The sequence below is a fragment of the Lactuca serriola genome, chromosome 6 (assembly GCF_051521515.1).
Source record: "Lactuca serriola cultivar US96UC23 chromosome 6, Lser_US96UC23_V15, whole genome shotgun sequence".
Classification (NCBI taxonomy): domain Eukaryota; kingdom Viridiplantae; phylum Streptophyta; class Magnoliopsida; order Asterales; family Asteraceae; genus Lactuca; species Lactuca serriola.
The window spans coordinates 45,587,572-45,597,409 of NC_136413.1; positions in this window are offsets into that span (position 1 = coordinate 45,587,572).

Here is a 9,838-nt window from a genome sequence, read left to right on the forward strand (position 1 = left end):
AATTTTCCTACAAACATAGTTATCACACGAGCATAAAGGCAGCTCCGTTCGAGGCCCTCAATGGCCGCAAGTGCAGATCCCCTATGTGTTGGGCTGAGGTAGGTGATACCCAATTAGCTAAGGGACGAATTCCCGAAAGCACTCTCACAGGTCCGGAAATCATATGAGAAACGTCGGAGAAGATCGTTCAGATCCGTGAACGATTGAAAGCCTCCAGAGACCGACAGAAAAGCTACGCTGATAAACGTAGGAAACCTTTGGAATTCCAGGTGGGCGACCGCGTTCTATTGAAGGTCTCACCCTGGAAGGGCTTGATACGCTTCAGAAAGCGTGGAAAGCTACATCCAAGGTACATTGGGCCTTTCGAGATTCTCGCAAGAATCGGCCCGGTAGCTTACAAACTTAACTTACCGCGAGAACTCAGTAACGTACATTCTACTGTGACATCCCCAATTTCTCTGCCAGAAAAGACTGATTTGTTTATGCTTGTTTTTAAAATCAGAGTAATCTTTTAAAGAAAACAGTTGCGGAATTTGTTCCCAAAATATGATAAAGATTTATCAAAGCGTTTCTTTAAAGAAATGTATTTTCATTATATAACAAAATCTCGGGATGTCATGTTCCGATATAGACACATAAGCATAAACAGAACTTACATTATTTACACTAAATATTTTACATCTCCGTTAATCTCTCTGTGAAATATATCTTTATATCGATACCTGTGATACAAAGGAAATTGAGTGGGTCAGGCTTGGGAGCCTGGTGAGCATATAGGGTTTTCATCCCACAATGTTATATCATATAAATATATATAGAACATCCAAAATTATATAATTTCACCATATAAAAGCAACTCTTATCCCACCCCATCGATCCTCACAACGCCACGATCTAAACTCTTGTATCTAAACTTTTCCTCTTTATCTGATCCCTACTCACGGATCTAAACTAATCTCTCCACCCGATCCATACTCTCGGACCTAAAACTAACCTCTTGGTCTAATCCATACTCCCGGATATAAACTAATCTCTTGGTCTGATCCATACTCCCGGATCTAAAACTGTGCCCAATCCATACTCCCGGACTAGGGACAATTAACAATGTCTTAATCCATACTCCCAGATTAATAACAAGTTTACCTATTGGTCTGATCCATACTCCCGGATCTAAAACTGTGCCCAATCCATACTCCCGTACTAGGGACAATTTACTATACCTAAATCCTGTTCTGATCCATACTCCCGGATCTAAACTGTGCCCAATCCATACTCCCGGACTAGGGACAATTTACTATGTCTTAATCCATACTCCCGGATTAATAACAAGTTTATCTCTTTTCCTATTCCATATTCTCGGACCTAAATCCAATCTCTTGATCTAATTTATACTCACGGATCTAAAACTAACCTTTTGATCTGATCCATACTCACGGATCTCATCTACCCATGTCCTACCCAACATATGTTAGATTAGTGTCTAAGTCCATAACTATTTTGGTATGTACTTGACCCGATGGTGCATGGTCCTTTTGGGTTGCCTTCACCAAAGCAACTTGATAGGATGAATTATGGAGAGAAAGGATTAAATATGATTTATTAATATATTATGGGAATAATATATTAAAGGAGAAATCATATTGTTTAATTAATATTAGTCAATAATTAATTGGTAATTAGTTTTGTGACTAAAAGAGATTAATTAAACTTAAGGGACTGGAATTGTAGTTATAAGATAATTGCAATTTGGGCCATGGATTGCCTTATATTAAGGAGTGGACGAATTCTATGGGGAAACCCAAGAAGAAATCGTCCAAGGCCTTAAGGAAAGGGGTCCATGGGTTGCTTAGGGCTTAAGCATCCAAATTAGGGTTTCCTTGTTAGATAACCCTAATAGCCTCACTATATATAGAACCCTTAAGGCTCAAAAACGTAGGGAACCTCTATTCCAGGTTTAGAACACGTTTTGGGCAGCCTCCATCCTCTCTCCTCTTCATCCTCTTGCTTATGGTGTTTGTGAACCATTAGAGGAGTGACATTTGCGACTCTAAGCTTTCTAAAGTCATTACAAGGAGATTTGAGATTGTTATTGCTACATAACAATCAAGGTAATATCTTAGACCTATTCTTATGTTAATATGATTACTTGTATGCTAGAATTAGGGTTTATAGTCTTGGATAACTTGCATGTACAATAGAGAAACCTAGATCCAAGAATTAGGGTTTGTATGAGCACATAGGATGTTCTTATGTTCAAAACCCATCAACATATTCGTAGATACAAAATATACATACAGTTTAACTCATTAAAATCTATATAGTTCATCCATTCCATACTCATCTCAAATAAACAAACAATATATAAACACATAGCATGTATTTCATAACAAATACTTAATATTTATGTGTTAGAAGAAAGTGACCACACACTCACCCAAAACATATACTTAATACATTCAAACAATACTTGTATTATAATCGTGTTTATGAAAGGGACTATACACTCACACATATAAACAACTTTATATTAAACACATAGCACGTATTTTATTAAATACTTCATATATATGTGTAAGATGAAAGTGACTATACACTCACTTGATCAGAAGATGATCGGACAGCTCTAAGGCTCTTCAAGTAGATATTCTTCGGTGAAACCGAGATCACTTCACACACCGGGTTTCTCGCGGGCAGAGCTTCGGCTCGGAAACTCTCTTCATCTCGGGATCTTCGGGTTTCGGAACTTGCTTTGGGTCTCGGGGTTGATACCGGGGCTTCGGGGGGTTAAAATAGGGCTTAGAGGGTGTATCGGGAGTGGGAGAGAAGGGATGGAGCAACCATAGTCGGCTGGCCCTTCAAATCTATTTATATGGCAAATTTGGCCCTTGCCACGTCGTGGCACCCTTTTTCCACGTCGTGGGCTTGGTCGTCACTGCATACGTCATTGCAAGTTGCATCTGGGGGACTCCCGGAGGTTTCAGGAGATTTGCCACGTCGTGGCACTGCTTGCCACGTCATGGTCTCTGACAGTTTTGGGGTTTCGGGCCCCGAACTTCAGAAATTCATAACTTTCGCATACGAACTCCGTTTTCGACGTTCTTTATATCGACGCGAAGGTGAGATTATGATCTACAACTCTTGTTTAGACTCCATTGGCTAATTTTGACTTTATTTTTAATATATTATAATTATATTAGTTATATATTATTTTTAGTAGGTTGGGACAGGAAAAGTCTGTTATAAACTCATAACCCCTTCATCTGAACTTCGTTTTCGTTTGTCTTTTTATTGTTGGACTACTATCGATGAGATCTTCAATTCTCATTTAGATTGTTTTGGATAAATATCGCTCTAACGTAAATTCACTATTTACGTCACGTTGTGTCGTGCCGGTTCTATCGCAAAACTTCGACAGGTCATAACTTCTTCGTTATAACTCGGATTTCGACGTTCTCTATATATTTAGAAACCTCATAACATATACTATAACTTAGTTAAGATTAATCCTTCTAAATAATCTTCCATCAAAAAGTCATTTTTGATGCTTATCGTCTCTAAATTGACTAGCCCTGATCTATGGGCGTTACATCTACCTTCCACGTATCGAACTTGAAAAAGTGTTTGTCCGACGAGACTCTTGTAATCCCACTCGACGAGATCGAGATCAAAGAGAGCCTCAACTTCGTGGAAGAACCAGTAGAGATCATGGACCGAGAATTCAAGCAGACGAAGCAAATTCGTATCCGTATTGTGAAGGTTCGCCGGAACGCCAAGCGAGGACCGGAATTCACTTGGGAGCGTGAGGATTAGATGAAACTGAAATATCCTCACCTATTTGCTTAGTTATTTGTAACTACTTTATTTGCTTAGACTTTAATTTCGGGACGAAATTCCCTTTTACAGGGGGATGATGTGACAACCCGAAATTTCCATTCGGTCAAACCCTAAAAGTCAACCACTTCGTATCATAAGTTAATGTAATTATTTCTTATTTTTAATAAATATAAAGTTCATTTGATTATTTTAATATTATTTTTAAACGATCGGGTGAATGAAAGTACCGTCTCGGGTTTTGATTTTTAGAAACCGCAAACACCTCGCGTCTTAGAAGTTCCTGGCCAAACTATTTTGTTTGGGTCGAAAAATCATCCCAAAAATCCGTAAACTCATGCTTATCCATGAGTTTACTCCCTAAGTCTAGTGTTTATGAGTTTACTCCCCATTATTCCAAAAGAGTAAACTCCAAAAGAGTAAACTCCAAAAAGGCTTTCAAGTATCATCCTAAATTTGGTTCCAAATCTTCCAAGTTGTAAGTGTTCTAACCATTTCAAGTTAGTAAAACACTTAATCTAGTGTCTGTACATCTAATCATCCACTCATTTATGTATTTTGTCTAGATTTCCAAAACACCAAGAACACACACTAAGTGTTCTTGGATTTTTAGCTCAAATCAAGCCTCCTAATAGTAAGTGCTTCCATCCTTGAGTGTTATTAAGCTAGTATTACATTTAAACATCAAGAAAATATGCCAAGAACACATGGTTAAAGGTGTTCACGGTCCAAGAATGTTCTTGGACCGTAAACACCAAGAAAGGCACAAATGGTGCCTAAGTCCCTAATCTAAGTCCTAGTTTGATATATAAGCCATCCTTGACATGTTTAAACCTTCCCTTATTGTGTTTAAGCCTTGAAAAAACATCAAAGGCCAACATTAATAGGTGTTTACGGTTTGGGGATCTCCCAAAACAGTAAACACCCTAAAGTGTGTATAAGTTGGTCATTTTCCTTCCTTAGGCTTAGAAACTAGCTTATACACTTACCTAATTGTGTTAAGGACTTGAAAACATTACAATACCCTTCTCCATGAGGGTTTACGGTAGTAAACCCAAAACAACACATCGTCATTAAGACTAGAGTTTACGACCGTAAACTCTAGATGTTACTGCCCTAAACTCCATGGGTCATGGCCATCAAAACCGTAAACTCCAAGGGAGTTTACCCTTGGACTCCAAACACACTAACTTTGCCCTACCAACACTCGGATGCAATCCTTGTGATCTTTAACACTTGAAACAAAGTATTTTCATTTTCTAGGGTGTCCCAACTTAATTTATTAGTTATAAATTGGCTAATTAGTTATATATATGTTCATTATATGATAACTAGGCTTTGTGTGTGTACAAGTCTTCATTTGTCACCTAGCACCGTACCCGACACTTCAATCCAATCCACTCACCACAAGTGAGTTCATACCCCTTAATCAATGGTTTAAATGTTTTTAAATGCTTATATGGGGGGGATACAAGTCAAATACTTATAGTTATTACATCAATCACATGTGATTAATAACTACAAAACTAGTGATTTCCTTATTGTTCAAATTGTTTATCAAACTGTTTTGCTTCAAACTGTTTTACAAAGTTCTTATACTTATCAAATAAATTTGCTTAAACTCTGTTTTACTTATTATCAATTGCATGTCTATGTATGTATAGTCATATAAGAATTGTTTAAAAGGCTTAGGAAGGATATCCACCCTATTTCCTTTTCGCACTTGAGATGTGGTCTGGTGGGATATCGGGTAACCATCCGAACGTTGTTTAAATATTAATTATATATCATGTGTACATATATAGTCATAAAGGTCCTTCCAGTTCATTCGATACCCTTGGGTAGCAAGGGTATGCTTCCATGTTCATACGTACCAGTTACATCACTAGTAACTTACCATAGGGGTAGCACAGGAAGACACTATTACTATTACTAGAACAATGAAACATACAATGAGTTAGTTCATTCATGAGTCAGTACGAGTAATACATACAGTACATTACAGCTAGTACGCACAGCACATTACTATACATGCTAGATAGAGAGAACATACATTACAGCTAGCACACGCAGAACATTTCAGTACATACAGGCTAGACAGAGAAAGATTACACTTTCAGTTAGCACATTCATTACATATACATTCATGCAGTTATGTGAACCATTAAGCGGGTCATGGCACTTCCTGCCATGAATGCTCTTGTATCCCGAATCTCCTTAATTGGGGAGCGTATGAGTTTGCGTATAGATCTATACTGGATTGACTATCCTACACCTTGTTGCTCGCTACAGTGGGACTTGCAAATCTACGGGTGCCAAATGTCATTTCTTATGGCGTCTTACATCGTCGTTTTACTAGAGTCGGTAGCAGGATATAGGTTGATCACATGTTATTTGGAACACCTTTTGTTTTAAGGTAGTTAGTATTATGGTAGTCACTTATTACAAATACTACGGTACGATAATATTTTCCCAGTTGCATTCACTTCGTGAATATTCACACGATGCACCATAATGTAGAAACTATATTTTGGTTAATGATAGTCAGACTTAGGAAAACACATACTCAATCAAGAGTCATACACGCATACACTAGATGCCTTGGTAGAAGGCTACAGTTAGTAGGAAACATAGGGGATATCTAGGAGAGTTCAAACATTATACAAAACATTATACAAAACATCTTACAGAAACATTTTACAAACGTTTTCATACAAAGACAGACATTAATATACTTATGATCTCACCAGCATTAAGCTGATACTCGCTTTCAAAATAACTTGTATTCTCAGGTCACCACTAGACAGGTACAGGTGTCAGGCTTTTGAGAAGATGGAGTTCGTTCAAGACTCATCATTTATTTTGATATGTATATTTTGGTGTCTATAACTTTGTTAGAACACACATGTATGAAATTATACTTTTAATGCAATGGATGATGTTGATGCTTGTTTGCTTTTATTCATTGTTTGTGATACTATACATGACGTCCTCCGCCCCAAAATGTTTCCGCCATTCATGGTTTTGGGGTGTGACACAAATTGGTATCAGAGCATTGTTTATAGTGAATTGAGTATATCAACCCATAAAAGATATACTAACTATAAATACATTGGGATTAAAATACTCTGACCAAGAGTTTATACTTTAAATATTTAAAATATTTGATTAAGTATACGTGCCTGCATTCATACTAAAATCAATGTCACTAAGATTGTACAAAAGTATTACGATTGTTGGGCAACACAATTAGACTTAGAGACATATGGTCAAAACTAGGAAGATATAGTCTGATCAACTATATTATCCGAAGGTTGACTAGCATGTGCCTAAGTGTGGTTGTGAGGTTGCAACAAGTCTAAAAACTTACCTACAATACCACAATGAGAACAACAGAACATAAACTTAAAATACTATAGGATTATTTTGCATTACTATAAGTTACCTATATGCAAGATTCTTTTACCTCCCTTCTCGCGTAGATTTAATGGTTGGATTCCACATTCCCGGTGACCCGTACTATCCCAACCACGGCAATGCAGGATGGCTAGAAGATGAGCCAGAAGATGATCACCCAATCCCTTTGGATGATCATGAAGTTGAAGGCTTTTCTGATGGTTCTGACTCAGAGCCAGAAGTCAACAACCTACCACCAATAGGTCAAGCCCCTAACAACAACCCTCGTCCAGCATTTCCAGGGCCCACACCCTTGTCGGCAACCAACCTGAACCGCTGGAGCGACGAGCAGGGACAACCCTTACCTTACTTTGGGGACCGAAGCTTTTACAACCTCAGCGATGGTGGCTCTGCTGATCGGGCTCTACCTGTCATGATTCGCATAATAGCTCGTAATGGCGAATAGGGTAGAGCAGCCATCGATCGAATCATGGAAATTGATGCCAACTCGGGTGTCAACACTGTCCACATTCGCCAACTGGAGTCTGCCCAAGAAAGGGCTCTAGTTCACAATGCAGCTCTTCAGAGGGAAGTCACCGAAACCCGAGCTGAAGTCAGAGAACTTCGAGCTCAACAAGCAAGAGCTGATAGGCGCATGAGATACATGGAACGTCTCCTGTCGGGATCAAGAACTCACTCTGGTAGTTCTCGTCGCCGATAGATTCTCATCAACTTCTCTCTTTTGGATATAACTTAGTTATGTAAAAACTATGGTCTAATTCTCTATCTTGTAAATCGTAGGCCTGGTAGGCCTTGGTTAGGTTGAAATTCTGTCAGAATTTTCCCATTTTGGTTGATGTAAGGCCTATTTCTGTTGGCCGTTTTTCTCGAACTTATGACATCTGTAATTCCAGTAATATTGGCAAGTACCTAATCTTATGAGAATTATCCAAATGTAATCATTTAATTGTTTTAAGATATCCATTCAATCGTATCATATGGGCTATGGAGAGTTAGTCCATGAGTCATTCTCATCATTCCTTCCTTTGAAATCTTATCAACGTTTGATCTTGATAAACTATAGATCAAAGATGCCGCCTTACAGAAATCCGAGGAGAAATCTCAATAATGAAACACCACCACCTCCACCTCCTCAACCACCTACTCCTCAGTTCGATACGACAACTCTAAATGTTGCCGTAGTTGCGGCTGTGGCTACAGCCATGGCTCAATATCATTCATCGGGTTCCACTGGAGGATGAACCCCTGTTTAGTCTGTTCAGATGGAAGCTCCTATGCGCTCGAGAGAGTGCTCCTATAAGGAATTCACGAACTGCAAACCATTGTCCTTCAAGGGGACTGGCGGAGTCATTTCCCTCTCGCAATGGTTCAAGAAAACCGAATCGGTTTTTGAAATCTGCTCTTGTCCCGAGGAGAGCAAGGTGAAGTATGTTGCTTGCACCTTTGAAACCAAAGCCCTAATGTGGTGGAATGGCCACGTTAAGTCACTATCTCTTGTAGTGGCTAATGCTATGGGCTGGGATACTTTGAGAGACCTCATGATTGAGGAATACTGCCCGAGGGGCGAGATCCAGAAGCTGGAGGAAGAACTGTGGGGCCTAACCATGAAGGGCTCCAACGTAGTCGCCTACACCGCCAGGTTCTGTGAACTGGTGGCCCTCTGTCCCAACATGATTCCTTCAGAGGGAAAGAAGATCGAAAGATACATATGGGGACTGGTGCCCCCATACCAGGGAAATGTTTTGGCATCACACCCCACTACATTTGATAGTGCCAAGCGATTGGCACAGCGGCTCATAACCATGGGGTTCGTACCCCGGCCGTAACAACTACCCTGCCATCTCAGAACCTGTAAGGACCGCTGACCCCAAGCAGAAGTTCTGGGATGACAAGAAGAAGGCTAAGGCCGCCAAGAAGAGGCAGGTCGTGGCAGTACATGCTGCGATAGTCCCTGACACTACTGCTCCGGTAAAGCAGTACTCTGGAAGTTTGCCAAGTGCAACAAGTGCAACTTCCACCATGTCGGCGCATGCCGGGAGATGCAGTGTCTGAACTGCAACGGAAAGGGGCACACAGCCCGTTTCTGTAAAGCTTCGGCGAAGCCAATCAACCAAGCCCCCGGTGTTGGAGTGGGCCAAACTTGCTACGGATGTGGCGAAGTAGGCCACTTCAAAAGAAACTGCCCGAAGGCAGGGTTTGTCGGAGGAGCGGCAACAGTTCTGGCCATAGGCCATGAGGAAGCAGTTGTCGACCCTACAGTGGTCACTGGTACGTTCCTCCTCGATAACTCTTATGCATGTATTCTATTTGATAGTGGAGCGGAGAGGAGTTTCGTGAACCAAAAATTTGCTCATTTACTTAGGCAACAATCACGAGCACTTAATGAAACGTTCACTGTAGAAATGGCTAATGGGAAGACAGAGAGCATTAGCAGTATATTCGTAGGGTGTACCCTAACTCTAGATAACCATACATTTTCTATCGATCTTATGCCAATCTCAATTAAAAGTTTCGACGTCATTATCGGCATGGATTGGTTGAGTCTCCGTCGTGCCGATATCATGTGTTACGAAAAGGTTGTTCGCCTTAA